Below are 24672 nucleotides of genomic sequence, written 5' to 3'. Positions count from 1 at the left end.
TGCACAGACGTATTTTAGATCATATCCTGCCTTGGAACCTTGATGATTTTTACAGACCGAAGATACACATTTTTAAAATAGGAGGAGTCACACAGTCCACGAAACTTACCCAGTGTGAGATGGTAATTCTGTGGCAGGACTGGAAAAAACAGTCTCTTATAGCTCACTGTCTTGGAAACAAGCTTATTCTCTATATTTTCATAACGGGTTTTTTTTTTTTTTTTTTTTTCTTTTCCAAAAGCCCAGTTGCTTTTCTGGGTTTTGAGTGAGCAGGTCATGGTCCATGGAATGAGTGTGTTGCGTGGATGTGCACAAGCAGGTATCTACTCAGTCCGCCTTGCTTTTGAACTAGGAAAACAGTCTCTGGAACTAGAGTTTGCCTTATAGGTCTGGATTTAGGCTTGTTACAGAATTTCAGGCCTTAAAGCTGGGTGTGGTGGTTTTGGGGGTTTTTTTGGTGGTTGTTTTTTTCCTCTGAAAGCTTGGCTTTCCTGTCTGAAAGATATACTTCACATGAAGGGATGGTTAGGACAGAGAGGGGGAAGCCTAGATCTAAAAATGCAGCTTCATACAACTACCACTGTCAGGTCGGAATACCTTCTGATACAGAGGGTTGTTTGACACTGCTCATAATCAGGATCTTCCAGTTTCACTCCCAGTCTTGAAATAAACCTCTCGGTGGTGATCTGAGTCACTTCAGCTCATTAGTTTGTTTTTTTTTTTTCTTTTAGCTATTTGTGGCAGTTTCCTTAAGTTTGGGGTTTTTCCAACCATTCTTTACAGAAGCCTGCTCTAAGGGCTGGGTAAATTTTTAAAAGGGCTTTGAAAGATCATGATATACTGAAAAATGTACGGGGGAAGTGTTTCATCTTGTTGGACCAGAGTTTTCATCATGATCACATAGGCCTAGTTTTGGGGGGCAGCTGTGTCTGTTTGTGTGCTGGTAGCTTTACAGGGGAGGTGCAGAGATTGAGAAATGTAGCAGTTTCTTCTTATGTGCCTCTGGCATTTCTGTGCTACTGGGGTTCCTTCTGCAAAGTGAATGCAACCTCCACGAGGAATAAGGTTTGTACTTCCCAGCCATGTTCTTGGCTGATCTGAATTTACTTCTTTTGATTTATATTGGATTACGATTCTGCTCCACCAATTATGTCATCTTTTTAGGGATGCCAGCCTCAGGGATTGGAAATAACGGACAAAATACAGAAGCCACTAACTTTTTAAGGCACGTAGGAGTAGATGAACATAGTGGTCAGATAATCTGTACTGGAAGCAGAAAACTCGGACCACTTTCAGCCAAGGTGCTCTAGGGGCATTCAGGAGCTGTTTTTAACAACTGCAGTCCAGCAGGCTTTGTTAGATTTTTTACTACAGTGTTTGTGCAGTGAAATTAATTTGAGTCTGCTAATTGCGTTTGCAGTAGCAGCTGCAATCTGGAAAAGGGAATACTGCTGAGATGTCTGTGTGTATACTAAATATTTTGCACAATCAGTGGTAGATTTTGATTTTTATTGATGAGATTGGTTCTTATATTTACATTTGGACATATTTGAAAGTCCCTCAGTATTCTGCATCTGGGAAAAAAAAAATCTCCTGTTGAGTCCCTTACTAATTGTGTAAATAGTTTAGTATAACCGTATAGCAGCATAAAACACTCTTCACAAATACGTACTCAGTTTATAAGGATCCAGCTATACTTTTCCCATTTCTGCAGAACATTGCTATACCTTGCAAGGAACCCAACTGATTTCACAGGAACTACTAATAGCTTAATACTTGATGCATGAAAAGTGGCATTCATCTTTGAAATTAATTCAGCTTTGATTGTGATCTTCTCTTAATATATTTCTAAAAAAAAAAAGAATTTGCTAGCATAAGTGCTTAACAAAACAGCTAATTTAACTTAATCTTGCACTGTCTGTATTAATAAAAATCAGATTTCAATTTGTAATTAAGTCTCACTGAAAATCTGACTCTTCATTTGAAGAAATGTGATTTGTGGAGACAGAGTACCCATTGTCTGGTCAAAACCAGATTCCCCCCTGGAGCAGCCTGCTGCTCTCCATCCTTTATATAGAGAGACCAGGCGCTCAACTTCATTCTTCAGGGTTGATGTTCAAAGTTATGCCATATGAATTACCTCTATCAAAGAACATGTGATAGGAGACAATCTTTGCACTGAAAAGATTGTTAGAATACAGCATAAAAGGGAATAGACAAAAAGGTATACCCTTTTTAAAGAACCCGGTCCAGGTTAATAACTTGAGTGGTCACTTACACTCTGGTTGCTCCAGGAATTGAGACAGCTCTCCAGCACATAAGGATTGAGCCTAAACTCCACTCCATGTAGTGCCTCTATTCACAGAGTCATCCTTTAAGGTGACAGTGTGCTATACACCAGTAGATAGCATTACAAACCTTGGAAATAGCTCGTGGACATAACATGTGGCTAACATACATCTATTGTGTTTCTATAATGCGTGTGCAGGAACAAAAGCAGCCAGCACATAATGGGACCAAGAGAAATGGACTCTAAAATTCCAAATCTGATATATGCTTTAGAGAGAGAGCATGAAACCTACGTGCCAGTCATTGACCTTCTTACCACATTATATGAGTAGTAGGTCTTGCACTGCTCAATTCTATTATAAATGTTAGGAGTCCCAGCTGAATTGAGATGGACTGATACTGGCCCAGCAAGAAAATTATTCATTCTTTCTCAGTAACTCTGTCACAGTATGCGAAAAGCATTATTCTCAACTGCAACTAATAAAGTATAATGCAATGAGAAAAAAATGGGCTGGTAGAAACCACCTCAAGTTGCAATGGGAAATGACAGTGTGTGTCAAGCAAAGGCATCCAGTGATGTTGCTAGAGTTCACCTTTGCCCAGTTTGATATGTTTAACTGCAGAGTCAGTCAGGAATTTAGCAAAGCAGTGTGTATGGCTCCTCTGTGGACTGCAGTGAAACCAGCAATGTTCCTGGAAGCTGAAAAATGAATCATTATTTCCATGGTTCCTGTTTAATGGTCCTATGGAGTCTTTCCTTAGTCGCAAAGGACTGTTTTATATAGGAGTCCTTTACAGTTCATTATGTGGTTAAGATGAAATTATGTAATGTCTAACGTTTAAAAACTGCACAAGATTCGGGAGGAGTGCTGAGAGCAGGGGTGGCAGTTTTGGTATGAACTCAATAAGGAGCTTTAATGAAATTAGTAAAGACAACATAGTATTGAATTAGACTATGAAACTTATTGCCACGGGGAGCTGTTGAAGCTGGGAGCTCTGGAGATCAGCCATTGATGTGGATTGCAGAGTATATTCACTATTGTGTTGTTAATTTTTTAAAGAGGGCTATTAAGCTACATACTTGGGATTTTAATAGATATATATGAATCAGTAGACATATATAGAGAAGGCAAAAGATTCCTTGTCTTCCAGTTGGAATTTCTTACCTTTTCTTCAGAGGATTCCTTTAGATATAGTCTAGTTGGACAGTGCTGTATTTAGCACACATGTTATGTTACAAACTTGTCCTGTGAAAATCTCTTGTTTTTCTTAAAAATCTTAAGACTTGTGCCATTCCACTTGATCTTTTTCAACTTTATTGACCATCTGCTAGTCTACTGCAGTTTCACTGGAGTGTCACAAGGCAGTGAATGTGAAGTGTACTTTTTCCAGTATCCATAAGTCTCAGTTTTGGGACCCGAGGAGGCTGTGCAAGCCAGCAGTTTGTTCCAACCTTCTGCTAGATTGAATGGCATAAATGAATTTTTTTTCCTTTTTTCCCCTTTAGAAATATAACTGCATCTCAAATCTAGGAGAAATTTGGATCAGCTTTAGCGATCATTTTAATGGTTTATACTGACAGTCTGTATTTCTTCCAGGAGCAAAATAATAAGTGTCCCTAAGAGTGATATTTGTTTGCTAGACTGTGTTGTCACTAGCAGTGGCTAGTGGTTTTGGTTTGGTTTTTTGAAATGGAAAAAAAGGAATTCCCTACTACTTACTTTTTTCAGTGTATAAGTTTCTGAGGACCGCTAGGTTTAATAGAGGATACTTGTAAAAATACATTTGTAGGGGCCACATGTGAAAACACTTGTAGGAAATCACTAAAAAATGCTTAAAACAAGATATTTTACTTTATGTTTGTGAGGCTGCTTTGACCAGGTGTTTGTGGTAATAGGAACGATGGAGCTTGGATGTTAGGGCAATGAGAAAAGCCAAATATTGTAGGAAGTTTGAGTTTGGCACTTATATTTATTCTGCAGTACGTCTCTGATCCAAACATGGTTTGGATGGATCTTAGTGAATCAGGTTTTGTGGGTCATCTTTCAGGACCTTGGCTGTCGTTTGGGTTCAAAACAATGCAGCAGGGTTTTGAACTCTGCTTTTATAACTTTCTATAGTGTACTCACAGTGGAGTATGTCAGATGAAGATCTGCTTTTTTAGGTGCTTAAGTGAGTTTAAAATCATGAAAATGCTAACTTCAGTGGTGAATTACCACCACCCCAGCCAAGACCTGTGTGGAAAACTGAGACCCATCTAGAATTAGCTGTAGTGAAATAGGCTATAGGAGAGGGGAGAAAAAAATCCAACAAAACTACATAACTTGCTAAAACTTTTACGTGGAAGTTCTGTCTTCAGCTTCTTTTCCCTTTCAGCGACTTGTATGTTGCTCTGTGAAGTGACACTGAAAATACTCATTTTGGGACCAACTATAGAGCAGCAACTGTCAGCTCCTTCGCTACTCTTTCTACCAAACTTCCTTACTGCTGACACATGCACTGCTTGTTCTGAATTAATATGACTCGGGACTACCTAGTCTTGAATGCGTGTTTAAATGAAGTGTGCACTGTATTTGAGTCAACCGCAGGATGGCCTCTGTATCACAGACCTTTACTGTAAATAGCATGGCCAACACTGACCTAGTGGGGGAACAGGTCAAAGCCTCCTGAGTATTTCCAGTTATTTCTCCTGTATCGATGTCATCCCCTCGTAATTTCTCCTGCACATTCGCTGTAGGAAAATGATTGATTTCTTGAGATACCATTCGGTATTTGTGTGGAGTTGTTTGACAACCTCCAGATGTGTTTTGCCCTAAGGCGGACAACTTGGGTTTCTCAGATTCCCTGCCCTGAACAGTGGGGACTGTTAGCCCAAAGTTGGCCTGCACTGCAAACCTGGAGTCTCATCTTCCTAACCCCCCACTTCCAATCATCTCCCAAGTCTGGGGACATACCAGCCACACAGTCAAAGGAGATTCTCCTTGGGGAATAGCTTGCCCAGTTTGTATTGTTAAAACTTAATGAGTTCATGAGATTGACTCTGCTGCAATTATTTCTTAGTGATGTATAACAAGTAGCTGTTCTTACAGGCTTATAAAATGTTCCAGAGCTCCATTAATTTGGCCTTCATTAGCTATGTAATTTTGCTAATGACCCAAGATATTTAGAGGCATTGTCCTATGAGAATTATGAGTTTGACTGTGAGGCCTTACAGAAGAGTTGCACACACAGCTCCATCCCATCTTACTACCAGAAATTCGTTCTGCCCTGCTGCATCTAATTGTATTTTTTACTTCTGTATTGAAGTGGAGTCATCTCCTATTGATAAATGAATAATTATTTCATATATGAAATTACACATTTAATGGAAGTTTGAAGTGTTAGAGTGCTAAATGATTAAATTTGTTAATTGTGTAATATTGCTGGGCATAATGATGCATTTAACCATTAACAGTTTTCCACTGCATTGCCTTTTAAATTCTCATGTAGTGTATTATACATTCTTGTTGCCTTTTCATCAAGTGTTAATAATTGTGGAAAATAAAGGTTAGAGTCCGGAAAGGGAAGAATCCCAACTGCGATAACAGGAAGAAAAATGGTGTGTGTCACTGGAGACCCCCGTTGATGTGGCAGTGTCTAAGAAGTATATGGTATCTGAAATATTTGGAGAAGTGAACTTGTTAAGATTCACTATACAATCTCTCCTTAGCTTTTACATTTTCACAGTATCAAATAGCAAAAATAACAGGCAATTTCATAGAAGTGGTGTGAGGCACAACATAGGCTGTAGTTCCTACTTTAGTCTGTCTGAACAGTGCTTGGTGTCCATCAGCCCTAGAGATTCATATGGGTTTTGTCTCATTTCTTTCCTGTGCCACTAGCAGGAGGAGAACCTGTGTGAGACCTGGGTTCTGCTATACTTGACAGTGTGAAGCTACCTTAATTTGCCTGGAAGCAAAAGGTTCTGTCTCCCTAATTAACAGACAGGGTGTGATGCAGAAAACAAGTCTGTGGCCTGTGCCGTTGGGCTGGCGCTTGTGGAGATATTACCAGGGCAGCTCCAGCTGCCTCGGCCACTGCAGCTACATGGAAACATGGCTGTTATCTCAGCTCTTCTGGAGCAAACGGCAGCAACTGGACCACAATGGCTGCATAAGTACCAAAATCCATCATAGGGAACAGCCATACCTGGGCCCAGACCCTTCTCTGCAAGTGGAGGGGTAGATGTGACCAGGGAAATGCAAGGAGTGGGCAGTAGAACTGGAGATAAATGCTGAATTAGTGTCCCACAGCAATACCTCATTAGACTGTGCTTTCAAATTTTTCCTTGTCTGCAGCTTATAACTGTAAGAAGCTGTCTGCCCTCTGTGTTTTGGGTACAAGATGAATGTTTCCAGAAGGTTTATCTCTACTGATACTGAAGTAAACCGCCTTTCATAGATCAAGCAGATCAGGCAACATCATATCACTGTAGACCAAAGTTGAAACAATCCCTAGAAAAGCCTGAAAAGCCTCAGAATCTGACTTAAACATTATCTTTGAAAGGAGAGTCGTTTTGCTTCAAGATTATCATCACAATTTAGATGCTGTGCATTGTACTAGGATAAAGAGGGAATTTGGCAGATGAGCTTTTGCCTCTGGAGCCCCCAGATGACTGGAACAAGCTTCCCTTTCAGCTTAAATCAGCAAACAGCATAATCTCCTTTAAGCCTGGGGTTTAAATGGCTGTTTGAAGGAGGATTGTGCAAAATCTATTTCCAGTAATATGGTTACTGGAGCTAAAGAGTATGTGTTGTTTTCATGAGATTTTGGATGGCCGTGTGGTGTGCGTTAAATTATTGTAAGAATTCTGCAGTTGATGGTTTTGACTTAATCTTTAGATATACAAGCTGGTGGCTCTTTAGTAAAACTGAAAGCAGCTCTTTGGTTCTTGGACACTTCTTTAAATACAGTACACAGAGTACCTGTCAATACTCTGGATGGTCCCTTATGCTGTCTGTAAGAAAAGTAGTTGTGTCTGTCGTGTCCATCAAGAGTCACGGTCAAAGTCTTCTCTTCTGACATGTCTACTATCAGTGGGAGACTCCTTGATCTCACAAAGTCAACAGCAACAACGTTTACTCCATCAACAAATCAAAGGTAAAACACCACAGCCTGAAAGGAAAGTTGTGTGTTGGAGGGAACAGGAAATGGGATTTGTGTATTCTGATTTGATGGGGGCTAAGTGTCTCACCATTTGGCTGCTCTGTTGTTGTGGTACCCAGAATACTACTATTATTCTCACTGTCTTGTTGCCTCTTCTTTGTGGCAAATACAAGGCAGCCATGGTTTTAAACTGCATAAGCAAAAGCTTGAAGTGTCTTAGCGTTCCTGTAAAAGGGAGGCACTTAACCAGGAGTTGTCATAAGTGGTATCTACACTGGTAGCAAACAAGAGGGTGCCCAAGAATTTTTCTTAGTTTTCTGCCTTGTTTGAAGAGCTATTGGCCAGGTGTGCTGCTGGCTGGCTGGGGCAAAATGTTAATTTTGCACTTGGATGACTCCAGCGTTTGCTGTCTGGGGGACTGCAGCAAGCAAAGAGAAATTAATGTTAATGGAGTATGACTGCCTGATCATTTAGAGCAGGCTGCTGTGGTGCTTGCTGAGCCAACAGCGGAATCTGTACTGCGTGTCTCTGGGACTGGGCTGCTCCGTGAGGCATCCCAGTTTGCTTGATGCTAGCTGTAACATTTGTACCTCAGCTGGTGTAGCTGTGTCCCTACTGGTGAGTCCTGTTTGAAATATGTATTCCTGGTGACAATTTCATTTCCACTGTGGCTGGTGGAGTTTGCAGTCCTGGCTTTTATGAAATAAAGGCTGGAGTATGCTGCACTTCCACCCCTCTGTGGTCTGTGGTCCAGCCCAGTGGAAGCTGAGGCCTTTTGCTCTTGAGCCTTCTCCACTTTTTGGGGCATAGTGTTCCTGAAAAAAATCACCTATTTGTGGCCTTCAGTGACAGAGTTATCTTGATGAGATATTAACTCTGTGTGAATATTTATTAGGAGTACTAGCAAAGAACTTTCCTGCAGGCAATACTCAAATATCTGAGCTAAATTACAGGGTTCTGCAAATAAACTACTACATGTTCTCTGCCTCTGCTAGAGCAACTGACAGTGGTGCTGCCAAGAAATAAACACTGAAAGCACATTTCTTGCTAGATTTCCCCACCTTTATTGCTTTTGTTTACAATGGGAGGGAGTACTTGTGGACTGTTCTTCCTTCTTTCCTGATTTCCCCCATATCAAGATTGAAAGGAAAAGCTGGAACAATTTTTTTATAGTTCTCCAAGGGATGGTGTAGCAATTAATGTTACAGTAATGTGATAATTATCAATGGGAGAAGAAGGTGATATTATTTTAAAACAAATGTTAGTTCACTCACACTCTCGTAAGCACCAAGATGCAGATGTCCAAATGGGCAGGCCAGTGTCCAGTCACCAAGGTGTGTTTCCCATGTGGCCTGGCCAGGATTCCTGGTAACAAAGAGGAGGACAAGGTGTGCTGGTTACCTAGTCCTTGTTATGTATCCTGCATCCTTCCAAGCTTGGTTGAGCTGGTCTTGAATGTGCCCGTTTGGTACCCTTTAGGGGGTCACAGTAACTGTGATCCTTTTGTCTGTTGTGTCTCGCTTCTCTCCACCATTAGGAACACCTTATCTGGGCATTGTCTTGGCTCTTCCCCTATTCTGTGTGTTCCCACCACCATCTCTTAATGGGTTTAGTCACTCTTTCAGTGTCCTTTATTTTTCTCACCTGGGAGTCCCTGAGAAATTGGCTGTAGATGTGCAGGATCATGACCTGCTGTCAGCACCCATCACCCTTATATTCTTTCTTCTGCTGTTCCTTCTGGTGCTTCCACACCCATGCCTTCCTATTCACTCCCCATTCATACTGTCCTCAACATTTCTATTACAGATTTCTACAAAGTGACCATATTAGTTCAGTCTGTACTATTACACTGCACTGTACTCTGCTCTGGAGATGACTGCATTCCCTTGCAGTCTATTGTGAATATGGCAAGTTGCATGAGCGCTTAATTTATTTATCATTTCATATTTTAAATATTTAAGTGAATTGCTGGCACTGCATGGATAATATCTGTAGATCTTAACAACTGATCATGTATGGTTATGGTAATCTGGAGAAAATGCAAATGAACTATGAAAACTGCTTCGTCTATAAATAAAACCATTTAGCTTCAAAGCAGTATTGCCATGGAAATTCTTCACTGATAAAGTATGTGAGTGAGGCTTTTCTCATTTAGATTTTCTAAGCCTTTTCATTTTATGCTGACAAGATGCCAGAGGAAAAAAACCTATAAACTCAATATTGCGTATTTAAAAGATGGTATTTTATTTCATCTTCTTAATTCCAAATCTTTCTATTTACAGTATACAGCCATGAATTGAAATTTATAACAAATGAGGAAAAAGGGATAGGAAATGTTATTGTTGACAAGGACTAGCTAAATCCAGTCCTCACTGAAAAGTTTTGACTTTGTTTCCAGTTGGCTTCAGTCCTATATTTGTAAATACTCTTCTAATCAATATTTCTCAAATGCGTTCAGGAAACTTTCTCTGAACCACACACAAGATGAAGAGCCCCTAGGGGAGGATATCTGAGAGAAAACATACTTCACTGATCTATGAGAGTGGTGCACATTAAGTCCAGTCCCCACGAATGCAAGATGCAATGTGTGCCAGTCTTGCTAGTATTTCCTTTTTGTTTGGGCTCTGTGGGCAGAACTGAGCTCTGTGCTCCATCAGCCTCACTAGTGCTGCACCGAAGGAGCTAGGGAGAGCGCGTTAGAAGCTACCTTAGATATTGCTGTACGGTTTCATTGTGTCCTGAGTCTTCCATGCTTTATGCCTAGTAATCATAATCTAGCAGAGTTAGTAATTAGCACCTTATTTTGCTTTTCTGAAACTATAGTTCTGCTATCATTACTGTATTTGTGTGATAGCAGTTCACTCAACAGTACTGTCCTTGTCTAGAGTAGGTATGGGTATCATATTTCTGTGGGCTTATTCAAAGCAGCTGATGGTGTTTTTTCTGACGATGTTTATGTTAAATCATGTTGTGCTAGACTGGATGTAAAGTTGGCATAAAGTTACTCTTTAAACAATTTATTTTATTTTTGATGTGAACTGGCAGAATGGAACCGTACCCATTCAGTGCTTTGCATCTGTGACTCCAGTGCTTTCTGATTTCATAGTAAGCATCTGTAACTGCATTTACCCTCTCCTAGAATGATAACTTGATATCACGGTCTCTAAATTCTGTCAGACTTTGTGCTCTGAATCAAACTCAGAGATTGCTGGATAAAGCTCTAATATGGAGTTATGCATGTTGTATCACACTTTTTATCCTGTGTCTCTATGGGAGCTGTTCTCTGCGTGGAACTTCTTACAGAGGTACACAATCTTCAAATAGATCTGGATGTACAATGGTGCAGCGATACAAGCTTATTTCAAGGTATGGAGAAAGAGCTTTGTTCAATTTCCATTTTTTAGCATACATTAAAAACAATCAGACAAGCTAGCCCATCAGCATTATTGGCAGAAGACTAGCGTCTTTATGAATTAGTGATCAGTGGTTAAGATAACACTTTCCTTTATTGATCATAGACTGCTGCATTCAATTAAAATGAGAAATAATTTCATGAAATTAAACTCAGCTCACTGAAGGTGGCCAAGCATGCCATGCACATTGTTAATGTCACCCAAAGGAAAACTTTGAATCGGTAATACTTCCATTGCACCATCCCCCCTGCTCACAGCAGGAGCTGGCTGAGTGCCCTCTGCTACCTCTGTGCACTGCTCATCCCAGTGGCCTTGGTTCAGTGTTGGAGGAGAGAACTGTTAGCTGCTGCCTTTCTGCACACGATAGTATCTTCCCATGGTAAGGAGGTGTTACCTACTTTAAGTGTATCCCTGACCCATCATGAGGGCCTCTCCAAACCCATGCCGTGAACAGCAAGAGTCCTTGTTTTTTGCCTCACTAAAAGTAGGAGAGCAGTGTAGATCCTCATGGCTCCTTAGCAGAACCAAAGAGCCGATTTCCAGTCAAAAGTGCAAGTTCCCTTGAGAAGTTAATGTCTGACAGCTGAGGAGGAAGCTTTGTTGGTAAGACGGCAGATTTTAAAAGTATCAAAACATTCAAAAAAGACCATTCAACTTGACACACAAGGCGGGAAACAAATGGACTTCTAGCTCCTCTGTGGCCCTGGGAGTTTTGGTTGCTTTCAGCACACTCCTTTTGGCTGAATTTGCCTCTCCTCAGCAGATGGTGTTCCACGTTCCTTCAGCAAGCCTCAGTCAGAAATATCACAGCCTTCTTGGTTTACTGGTGAGCCACAGGGTTATCTCACTCTAACAATGCTTGATTTCTCTTTTTCTCACCTGCAGAAATCAAAGTATTCCCATACCTATCACTTAGCAGTTGCTCCTCAGAACAGTTTGTTTCCTTTTCAAGTGGAAATCTACAGATTTGTCACCCTTTGAGGATTAGATGAATGATCACCAGCCCTTTTCTGGGAGTACAGACAGCTTTGGCTTCTGTGCTCTGCTGAGCTGTGCAGCAGTAAATTAAACCACTGCTGTCTTTTGTGGGGAAATGCCGATATGACTCCTCTTGTGTCCCCAGTTGCCCCAGGGGGGAAAATCATGAAAGCCACTTTTTTTTCCTCTTTTTCCTGAGCAGATGAATTGCAATAGTGAATTGTCCTCTAACTTTTTTTTTTTTCCCCTGAAAAAAATGGACATATTTCATATACGATAACTTGCGTAGCATTTTTGAGTACGGTCTTGATCGAATCAGGTTTAGTTGTACAGACGACTGTGTGTACATGTAAAATGATCCCTGTCCCTGTGGCTGTAAAGGTCAAATAGTAAAAGAAAAAGGTTCTTTGAATGTATGGAGAAAAGATGACTTGCAAACAGAAAATGTATTTTCTTCAACCTGTGAAAGTAGATCTTTTGACTTGGTAATACTTTATTTTCTGTGCAAATAGGGTGCTTACTGGGATGTTCCTGCCTGCATCGGGGGTTTCTTTTTCTGATTAATTAATCACAGTTCATGTTGGTGCAAAGTTTTGTATTTGGCTGTAAACATTCAGTCAGAAGCACCTCGCATTTTGTGGTCCTTTGATTTAATGTGTAAAAATCAGCAGAGTGAAGATTGATAGTTTTGAGTATTTTTAATCATAGAATCACAGTTTTTCTGACTTTGTTTAGTCTTCTAAATTCATGGCTTGACTTTGTGTATATGTTCTTCTCAGGACATAGAAGTTTTAATGCTTTAGAAGCTTATGGGCATACGGACTTTATCTTTTTAAAACAATAGTTTTGGGTTGCGGGAAAGATCATTTATATGTACATAGTAGTTCTGTGTGGGCAGCTAGAAGGCAGAAAAGAAATACAGTGAGAACTCTAAGGTGAACTGCTTAAAAAATTTAACTGGACAAACCTTTCCCTGTAGATAGAAGTGTTACTTTATCTGCTGAAAACCCCACTGAACATTGATTTTATAATGTAGGAACTCCTCTGACAGCTAAAACTGCCTATAAAACTTTTATGTCACCGTTATTACTGAATCATCTCTTGAAGTGTACATTATATATAGTGATTTTTTTAACCACTAAATTGCATTCAGTGAATTTTCTAACTACTAGACTTTCCAAATTAGTTTTCCTTTTTTTCTTTATTTCCCCAACCAGCTGCGTTGTAGAAGCTGAAGTCCTTCCTACCTGTTGAATACTCATTCTAGTGGCAGGAACTTGCCTGAAATAAATTCTTGCCTATGTAGTTTTGCATGTTTCCTCTACCAGAGGAGTATTTTAAAGACTTAAAAGAGAATGCTTTCCATCTGACACAGCTGTGATCAGATGTGCATCACATCTTTGAATCTTGGGAATGGCCCTCAGGAATAACAGGCTGCTGAATGAGGAAGCCTGTTGTGGGTACTGAGCAGAAGAATCTGCAGGAAGTCCTAACTGACTGGAGTTATTTGGAGCACTCCTGTCCCTTCTGTCTGAAACGATTTCTTTGAAGAACCTCCAAGGTTGGACAGCCCAGCTCCTGCTGTTGCAGACATAGTTTTACTTTAGGTTTGATTTACTTCAGTTTTGAATTAGAGCATTCACCTGCAAGTGTAGTGTGTGAATTTTGCATCAGTTAGTTTAATCCATTTTCATCACTTTTCTATAGACAAATTTGCAATTACTTATTTGGGCTTTTTTTTCTATTGTCCTTGCTTTCTTGATAGCCGTTTGTGATACCTTGTCATCAGATACCCAGTCCAGCCTTCAGCTGAAGGAAACAACCCAAGATGAGGAAGAGAATTAATTTACCTAGTATCCAACAAGAGTCTTCCTATTTACATATACAGTAGTCTTTAACAAAGTTAATGATTCTGGGCTTTTTTTGAGGAAAGATTAGATTCCTCTTCCTCTAAGATTCATGGGATTGCTGAACCTGGATGGACATAAGGAGGGCTGGAAGAAGAACATGTAACGTACAGTAGTCTCTCAGGAATGTAAGGATGCTTTAGATACTCAAATCCTTTCCTCCAAATCAAGTTAAAACTGTTTGGTGCAGGGAGCTGAGTGTGACAGAACAGAGGGAATTGAACTTGTCAGCCCAGTTAAGCCACCCTTGTCTTCCCGTGGTGACAGCGTGTGGGCAGTGCGTCCAGACATTGTGTTTAGATGGTTTTCCTAGTGCTCAGCTTAGAGCAGTGGTATGGAAGAGCAGTGATATACTTGTGCTAAACAGACCATCCAAGCATTACAGGAATTGGCTTCAGCTTTCTGGAGCTACTCATGCAAAACCTTGTTAAAAACTCAGGAGGGTGCGTGCTATCTGCCTGGTATTGCATGGCTGCTTCTTTTATATTTAATCCATGCTGGATCTCTATGGGTTAATCATTTATAAGGGTGACGTTTCTTGTGACATGCTTGGCCAAATCTGATGTACAGACTTCAATTTCAAGTGAGCAGAGTGTTGAAAAATGAAATGTTTTTGAAAGTTAAATTGCAGTCGTTTATATGAAAATGCCTTAGGTAGTTCATTTTTCCCCCCCAAAATACTCATTTTATGGCACATTAATAATTCATGTGCATATTGGTTGTAGACATAAAGCACAAAAATATACATACTTTATAAAGCATAGATTTTTATGAAACAAACATGAATTGCTACTATCTGAATGATAGTAATGCCTGATTAGCTCCCATACTTATTTAATTTTTGATGGATGTTCACGATTGTTCATCGACACAAGAAAGAAACAGGATCTTCTGCAGTGGTTTGCAAGAAGTCTCCAGAAACACATCCCTGCAACACTGGATTTATAGGCAGAGCAAGATAGATGTGAGGCAGCAAAGTTTAACTGTCTATTTGTTGCATTCATGGCAAGCCACTGTGCTCTGGTTTGCTAATCCAAATTCAGGAAGAAGATTCTGAATGTATTGGGGTAACACAGATAGATGCTGTGCACTAAAATAGGCATCTCCAGGGAGTACTGTATTTCTTCATTTGTGATGAGTGTTTCCCTCTCAAGAATCAAGGAGGAGCAAATCCTGCCCCCCAGTTCTTGCAGTGGACACTTTTTATAACAAGAACTAGGCCACTAATGATCATTTGGCACACTGTTGTAATAAGGTTGCCCTTATGTCAGTGCTGTCTCCTGCTAGTACAGTTTTTTTATTGACTAAACTTCCTTGTGCCATTAAAGGTTAAAATATTCTTGCTCTCCTGTCCATAGGTGCCTATCGTATATAATCGTAGTTATGTTCTGCTTACATATGGCTGAATTTCTGTGGTGTAAAATAGACCTCCAATCCCTCCAATGTTAATATTGGAAGAGTTGTCATCCTGCTTATGCTCACTTTTACTTTATTTGAAACTGGAGTAGATCTTGTTCTCCTAGCAGGACTTAGACAATAAAATGTGTTGGATCAGGCTAATACCTTAATGTCCATCACAGCAGAAAGCTGAGAATTGAGTGAGGAGTGGTGCAGGTACATGCACAGATCAGATGTGTTTGTGTAGCTCAGCTTTTGCTGTTCTGGAGCAGGATGCAGGTCACTGCAGTTGGAACAAGGGACATCACCAAAGTGAATTTCAGTCTGTGTTCAGGGTTTTAATTTCTGCATTAAACTCAATGATGATATTTTTTCAGAAATGCCAGAATTTAGAGTAATGACTTGTTTGCTTGATTTCACTCCAGCTCCCAAGATTACTCATTAAATATGGCAACGAAAGGCATTCCTGCTCCAAGGGGATGCACTGTGGAAGAAGAGGTCATGTTCTTTTAATGCTGTTTGCCATAGAGGACAATGCAAAGCTAGTTTTGTTTTTTGTCAGCAGTGTTTTCCAATTATTTATCTTTCCACTTATCACTTGTGGAATCACGTTACCTATTTCATGGGGCAGATGTGCTGGTCAGGGGAGCATGGCCGTGTCCTGTCTGGAGCTCTTGAAGAGAATGATGTTGTATATGTGGACATTGGGAAGACGAGACCCTAAAGAAGTATGTGGTGCCTCTTGGCATATAAGTGCAGTTGCCTAGATAACTATCACTGAAATAGCTCAGCTCGATGAATTGACTTTGAGGAAATTGCTGGAGACAGAAGTAACACGTGAAATATGGGAATGACTTCACATTGCAGGGTGATGAGGACTCTTCCAAAAAAACTGAGCCAGATGAAAGCTCTTTTGCTGCAGGTGAGGCATGCTGGGAAGAATAAATTTCCTGTTGATTGTGAGAGAGAAATATTTAGGTTTTTTAATCCATCAATGCATTTTTGTCATCTTTTAGAGACACTAGGATAATTTTATTCAGAGATATCTTGAAGATATCCGTGTACTATCAGAAGAAAGCAGGTCTGAGTATGTCACTTCTGGTGGTGTTGACAAATACCAGCCCATTCTAGGTGCTTAAGAGTTTTCTGCAGAAGTTTTAAACTTTTCATTAAAACTGTTATTATTTTTTTCAGTAAAAATATAATTAATATTTACCTGCCGTTTAAAAATAATTTGACCAAGCTTTCATAAACACATTTCAATAAAATTTTTACACATGACTAAAATATATTTAGTTTCCTTTGAAAATATTTCAGATTATGGCTACCCATTTCTAAACAGCTATATTAAAGGACTTTCCTGGTCAAGTCAGAAGAAATGCACTGGAAAAAAGGAGCAACGTGAATGTGGAGTAGAAATGTGAAAGGTTAAATTACACAACATCGGTCTGAGAATTTGAGATGAATTACCTATGCTTTGTGTTTGGATAGGTATTTTAAATAAATCATTTCATGTTTTCAGCCAAACTTGGCAACATCTCTTCAGCAGTGAAAAGCTTAAGATCCCGAAAAAGCGTTTGGTGTAAATGCCTCTCCATTGCTCAGCCTAAGGGCAAATACAGCAAGAAGGATGTCTGATAATCACCAGCTACTTATGAGGATCACTTTTATAATTGCTATGCCAAACGTTGATAGGCCTGGAAATGCACTGCCCAGAATTGCAGGAGAAGAGCAGACTCGAGGAACCAATGCTCAGGCTATCCAGGGCTCTCAGCCGGGTCCTGGTGCTGCCCCGGAGCGTGGCTCCCTCTGTCCCTCCCCGCTGCAGGCGGCACAGCGGGGCCAGGACCTGCCTGTTGGGTGGGAATAAGGGAGGGAAGGTATTTCCACTGAGCTAGCACTTAGTTTTAAAAGCTCTTTTGCCTGGGTTCCTAGAGGCCAAACCTGAACAAAGGAAATGATAGCCTTTGTGAAGCCCAGGGACCAAGCAGTGTTTCAGATGGGCTGAAACAAAGGTTGCTGCAGTGCTTGGGTGCCTTTGCCATGGGCCAGAGGTGCTACTGATTGGGTTTTTGGAGACAGTTGTGCCAGGCCACTTCTTCTGACAGCACAACTTCTCGTTAAAGGTAGTGACTTACCTTACCTGAGAGCATAGCGTGCCGTGGGCCTGTGTCTCAGAAGTCTGAGCGTTCAGGATGAAGACGCTTGGGAAGCCACCGCCAGAGAAGCGAAGCCCTGACACGTTCTGGTGTCTCCACAGGTTTCTGATCAGTGTAAATGGAATCCATAAGGATATATTTAACCTATTGAGTCAAAGTACAAGTCTGAGTAACAGATGCTCTCTACCTGTGCCCTTCCTTCAACTTATTAATTGGCAGATGCAGCAACTTGAGCAAACCTGGATTAGTTCTGCCTTAGTAGAGAAGGTCTGGTTTAGAGGTCTTTTCTTCCATAACTCATTTATTCAGTGGCTTAGATGAAGCCTCGATGTATTGACTTGCAGGGCATGATGTACAATACTATCTCTGCAAGAATTTTTAGGAGGGAAAGATTAAGAGTTTTAGGGTTGCAGACAGAGAGCTTCTAATATGGAATTTTTACTAGCAGTTCTGAAGTATTCTTACCCTTACAGGAAATGGCCACAGAAGTCTGGGCAAAGGTGGCTATTTCTTATGTAGGTTATTTCATGGATCTGTCTTCTAATTTCTTATGGTGCCATGGGTTAAGCGATTTTAAAAAATAGAATAATAATGACAAGTGCAAGTCATCATTGGGAGATAGATTTTAGAGGAGAAGACTACAGTTACATCTTAAAAGAGTTGAAAAGAGCTATTTAATTCTGTGCTGGGTTTTTGCTCCTGAGGTGTATTTGGTTTTGAATATGCCTTTGAGGACTGTTGCGCAGTAAGAGAGTATAATCAAACCACTTAAGGGGTTGATATGGCTTTTTCTGTGGACTATCTGGATGTGGCTGCAATAACAGTGTTTTTTTCCTCTGGCAAATCAGTGCTGTACGTTGCTGTGAAATGCCTGCATGCTTAAACTTTATTGCAAATTCAAATTACTTACATTATTTTGTTGGACAGTAATTCCCTGAAGCATTATAAACCAAATCATTAATTACTGTTTCTAATGTGCACGATCCATTGGAAAACATTAAGCAACACTCACGGTTCCCTTTATTGTTATTGCTCTTTCAATCCCTGAGGCAGCAGATCAGATGGAAACTCCTGGGCAATCTCATACTGACATTCTGCGCTTCTGACAGAGATGACTCTGGGCTGCAGATGTTCATGGGACCATATGGTATCTGCATACTGTCTTCTGGAATTATTACGAAATATACTGTTTTGGAGGGGAAAGGTAATCTCATCATAAATACTAATCAGTGCAGCTGTAGTTTGAATGACTGTAAAAGTGTCATAATGGAATTCCAGACTTTTCCTGTTTTCATTCACTGATGTATTTTTTTCCATACCACTTCACAAGTAAAAATCTGTTTTTCAAATAACGCTTTGATAACCCTACAGATTGTCTGAAAATAAGATGAGTTTTTTTCTTGACAAGAACATCTCAACTAAGATGCATTGTACAAGCAAAATGCAATTCTTATTAGGAGATCTAAACCCCAGTAGCTTTCCCAGCAAAAAACTGTTGTCTTGTTTTTCACTAAAATGTTGGTAATCCCAACTGTAGACCTGAAAATTCTGCTTTTCTGTCAGAGCTTCAGTAACACTAGGGCATCAATGAAAACCCTAGCACAGTCTCACAATTAAGCCTGGGTGGAAGGTCTTGTTGAATTTGACTCTTTATGACCTTCTCTATTATTCCTGCAAATAAGTGTATTTCTAAGACATCAGGAAGATTTGTTTGAACAGAGCTATCTATTAGTAGGTCTCTTAGAGTGGCTTTATAATGCTTGCTTATATGTTGCTTTCTTCCTAAGGTCCCTTGATGTCGAATGTGTGCATACTGAAGTACTTCTTTCATGGGGTTGCAGTTATATGCTTCATGCGTCACTTCATAGTAGCCTCTTATTTTATTGGGCAACAGCTAGCTTGTAGATTATGTCTAGTTTAAGCCCATTTCTTGTGTCTGAGGCGCAAGAATGAAACTGGCACTGAATATCCAACTTGGACATAGCACATTCAGGGGAGATTGGTTGTCTACAGAATTCATTTCTCCCTTTAGTATGTTTGTAGTGGGCTTGGCCATTTGGCCATCTTACATGGTGCTTTTTTTTTCTTTTTTCAGTGTAGTTGATTGAATTATCTAAATACTCTTGTTTTGATTTTGCTTTTAATTTGTGGCATTAATTTATGGCTCTATATGCCTGCCTGTAGAGAATTGTCTTCATATTCTGTGGTGCCGATAAAATAAACATTAGTTGTCATGTTTTAATTAGGCTACATGATGGCACAGCCTTTGATTGCTGTCTTATACTGAGGGTGGTAAAAGCACTTAAGAGGGCCTCATGCCTTCTCATATATGTTTTGTTAAAAGCTGCCCTTAAGCATGTTTTCTTTTTTCTTTTGTCTGGTTGTTTTTTTTTTAAAGTGTGAGGATACGGAAATACTTTCAGTACTCTGGGCACACTTGCTGTAAGGTGATTAGGAGAGATTTTAGTGCTGTGTCCTTGAAGGATCTCCTGTACTTTCTTAACCCATAAAAGTGAGTGTCAATAACTTGTACAGGAAATACTTCAGAAAAGTATTTGACATATATGGCCATGACCTCAGATTAAACTGCATGAATTAAGAACAGGAGTAGGGCTAAAGCAGGACAGGGTCTGTTAGTGCCTGTCACACAGCAGTGTAGGTATGGGACCTCAAGCACTGGACTGCAAGTTTTGCAAGTGCTTCCTCAAGTCATTTTTTTGCTGAAAGTGAACCTAAAAGACTATGCATCTAAGAATCTGGAGCTTTTTAATTTGTGCTGTTAAGAAAATCTGAAGGTATTTTGGATTACTTCAAAAGCTTTACCATGGAATAAGCAAATTAGCAGAACCAAATTCCCCTCTGAGAGGAGCCCAAGTAAATCCCAGGTTCCCTGTTGCAGTGCCATTAATTTTACATTGCCTGCAGGACAAATGGAGTAACACTGATGTAGTGGGGTGGAGTGCCCAACCAGTGGAACACCCTTAGTGTAATGGGGATGGCTTCCCCTCAGTTTTTGATACACCAGATTGCCCTGATTTTATCAGTCTAAAGCTACTGACATTTTGCATGTTGGTTATTAGACTTCTGCGTGTTCATGAGAGTCAGAATTACAATACACGAATGATGGACCAAGTACTTCAGGCATTATGAAACTATACTTTAGGTTTACCAATGCACAGATATATTTATCACAACTCTTCCTAGGAAAACGCATTTCAGTTTAATGGGATTCACCAAAGCTGAATATAGCTCAATAGCTAGCTCAGCATCTAGTGGAATATGAGCCTCTTGCTGCAATTCCCCTTCCTTACAATTTTCCTCCTTGTTATTTATGTTCTTTCATCTTGGCCTTGTCCTTTCTTTGTAAATGCTAATAAGGCAATAATTGATGTACTCCTGCCCAGGCCAAAGTACTGACCTCCGTTTTTACTGTTGATTAACAGAGATAGGGAAAGTGTGTGTATGAATATGCTGAATGTTTTAATCTTCAATTTCTGCATTGTCTTACATTAAAATTTCTGTCATGTGGAGAGCTGTGAAAGATCAGGTATTAGATTCTCTGCTGTAGTAGGGTTATACTGCGACACTCTCAGAATATTGAATGTGTTGCAGGCTTCATCACAGGGGAACCCTGGATTCCTATTTAGGCACCCAAAGGTTTGTGTATGAAAACAAGTTAGCAATCTCTTGGACTCTTCTAATTTGCCTTTTGGAATAATTAAACATATAAAAACTGAGCAAATCCCCTATCTTACCCTAAAACATATGCTTAATTTTAGCAGTGGGAGTGAATTTGGAAGATATATAGAGTTTTCTGATAATGAAAGATTTAATTTAAAACATGACTGAGAAGTGTGATATATTGAAATGCTAAGTATTTGAAGGGTATACAGAGTCCAAACTCCTTCCCTATTACAACTCTACTGCTTGAATTGTAAAAGGCCCCCTCTGTGATAAGTAAAACTATTAGAGGGTGAAGTTGGAGGAGGATGCCACTGGTTCAAGTCAGATATTTTGTGAATAAAACCTCCCTCTAAGGACTTTTCACTTCTCTGGGGAATTTTCTAGCAGTCTCCAAGCTGCTTAGTGGAGAAGAATTTATTGGAAACTTTCAGATGGAGTACTAATTTCAAGGGTGTCACACTGCCACAAGTGCAGGTTTCTGTAATGAAAATCCTGGGATCCTTGCCCTCACGTCAGTTCCAGGGAAGACTGGTTGTATCAGCTCATCTGTTGGACTCTGACAGTTGAGCAAAGTGAGAAACAAACACAGAGCTCTGATCCAAAACTGAGTTGGTAGCTGGAATTGCCAGTTTTCAACTGGTGTTCCCACAAGAATATTCTGGAATAAATTAAACTCGAACTTCTGGAATAAATTAAATTTATGTATAAACAAGTCATATTTGGGGCTGGATGAGGGGTTAAAACTGCAACAATCTTTTTTCTTTAATCCTGCAGGCTTGCTCACTGTTAAGGATTCCTTGGAGGCCGGCACTAAAAAGTAGTGTCTTACGTATAAGAAAAATGTTCTGATGAGTGATGGTGGAGTATGATTGGAACACGGACAAGAAAACAGAGATCAACAGTTGAATCTACTTTTTTTAACCTTGTCAGTTCCCCACAGTGGGATGTCTTTATTAACCTGTGTCATTGTGATGATGAGGGTAGATTCTGCAAAAGCACCGTGGGATTGCTTTGGAAATGGAGAAGCAGAAGCTAGTAGCACAGCAAAGTTGGGTAATGGACTCTGATTTTTTTTTTTTTTTTCCTTCTGCCAGTCCCAAGCACTTACTGTAGCTTCACATTACTTAGCAGTTCTTCCCTGACACTCTCAGACTTCTGTCTCAGATATTTTCATTTTACTGAAAATATTTAGTGAAAATATCTTTAGGAACTTGGTGGTTTTAGTGTGATCGGCTTTTCAGTATAAATCAGGGTGCAATTTCATAACTTAGGTAATTGGATTTTTCTTAGTAACAACTCAAAACTGAATCAAATTTACATTAGCTAGCGAAGCAATTGCAATGGGAGGACAAAGGCAGCAATCACAGAGGAAACCAATCAGTGAATTCTAGTTCAGTAAAGGATTTTCCAGAGATGTGTAGAAATTCTTTGTACCATCCTGTGAACTCTTGTATCTAATTACATTGGACTACATTTGAGGAAAAGATTTGAGTTTATATTCATCTCATTACAAACTTTGGGGGTGGGAACGGAAGGAGGTATTGAGATTATGTAATGTTTTGTTATCCCTTTGATTTTAACATTTCCTAGAGTGGAGTGAGCTAAAGCACAAGAGGGGGTAAATGAATGCATCAAATATGCAAATGAAACTTCAGTGTAACTCAGTGTAGGAGCTCTGGCCATCTCCCTGTGTGACACAGTACCTCTAATGACAACTTGCTTGTTGTCTCTAGTTATAAAGGTGATCTTTAGGAATGAAAATGGCAGTTCAGTTGGATAGGTCCAGTGTAACTGCTGGATTCATTTAAACTCGTAAGGTATTCAGCCCTTCCTGTAGTGTGAGATTGAGCAGGCACACAAACACTTGAAGGAAAAAAGTAGTCTTAGGAGCAAAGCTGATTGTGTTGAAATAGTAAGATCAAGATCCCGTTGTGAGAAGAATGATGCAAGTGGTACCTACCACCTAATGTCTCGCGTGCTGATATAATGTAGCTGAAAAAGGATGGATATGAGCCAGTATTATTACTGGAGATCCGAGGGACATAGCAAGAAAAATGGAGCCTTCTTTAGTCTGTAACTGGTCATAGTAATTGGCCTAATAATGTCATCCTGCTGTTATTTATATGCAGCGGTACTGGGATCGATTTTATTTATTTATGTACTGGAGAGACAAAGATAAGAGAGAAACCATATGCGTTTTGATAGATGCCATATGATTCTGGTTCTCATCCTCCAAATTCCTCCCATTCTCCTCATGTTTTATAGGAGCAAAAAATAAGAACAGATGTATCTCTTTTCATAGTTTTAAATTTTGAGGTTTTAGCCTACTAATGTTCCATCTGCTTGTTACTATGAACTATGGGAGCAGTGGATTTTCTTGACACCGTCTAGCGTATTCTAAAAAGAGGGAGCAGTTAGGAAAAATTAATAATTGAAAAATGTACAGCACAAAGAAAATGTACGTCCCCTCCAAATCCCAAGTCTAGGTTTTTGGATGTGCCTGTAGCTGAGCGTGGGGATGGCAGACTGCTGTGCACGCTGTTAATAAAAGACACCACTGTCAAATAGACATGTGTAAAGGAGGATGAAAAGGCTGACTATTGACCTAACTTCAGGAAAATGTGCTTAATATAGAGCTTTCCAGGACTGCTTCATCAAAATATTTGTGGTGTCATATATTCTGAATAAGCATCCTAATTACTTGGAGCTTGTTTTTTAATCTGTTACTCTGTAGGAAGTAGTTAGTATAGAGTTTACATGTGTGGAAATCCCAGTCTCAGAGAGAGTTAAAATGAAGTAAATATTAGGTATGGGAACTAACTTTGTATGAGAATTTTGGGCTTTCTGCTTGTAGCTCTTTGCAGGATTTTGTTTATTCTCTTATCTTTCTCACCATATCTGTGGGGAAGGAATGGCTGAAATTAATGAGAGACTAGCAGGAGGGTCGCCATCTCATCCTTTCACACCAGAAAGATAGCATTTAGATACTCAAACCACCTTTTGGTGCAGGCTTTGTTGTATAAGATAATCTACCAGTGCCAAATAAATCACTGACCTCAAACAGTCTGGTCAAAGGGCCTAATCCCAATTTCTTCAAACTCTCTTCATCCACTTTGGATCAGACCCTACGCAGACAAAGCAGATCTAGTGTAGGTAATTATTTACTGTTTTACTAAATAATTGATATTACAAGGTCACAGGAAAAAGCTGGCATTTCAGCTGAGCTGGGCTTTTGAATTCAGACTGTCCAATTTCGATTTGATCACAGAACTGTTCTCCTTGAGCCACTGTCTGTGACATTGTGTCACAACAGGAAAATACATCTGCAGGCATCTGGCACCGTCATGTGTAGATGGGTCAAACAAAAAGATGATGATACATCTTTCTAACACACAGTTATCAGCCCTTCTGGATGTTCCCGTTTTACACGCGTTTTGAGTGATCATAGATGAGATGATATAACTGGTCAGTGATAGTTTGCACCCTTCCAAAAATATCTCCAGCTTAGTCATTTTATTATAAATGCTAATAATTATAATTATCTTTTGCACTTGGAAAATGTCTCTAATTGATAGCAATAACATGGAAGCATCAGGAATTTTTATAGGTGAGGATCTGCTGAGCCCCTTGTGAGTGTTTAAAAATATATCTAAAAATAAAACTACTTGATGACCTACTTGCTAGTATTAAAAGACAAAA

This window comes from Strix uralensis, chromosome 9 (assembly GCF_047716275.1).
Source record: "Strix uralensis isolate ZFMK-TIS-50842 chromosome 9, bStrUra1, whole genome shotgun sequence".
In the NCBI taxonomy this organism is placed as follows: domain Eukaryota; kingdom Metazoa; phylum Chordata; class Aves; order Strigiformes; family Strigidae; genus Strix; species Strix uralensis.
Note: the sequence above shows the minus strand (reverse complement) of the source record.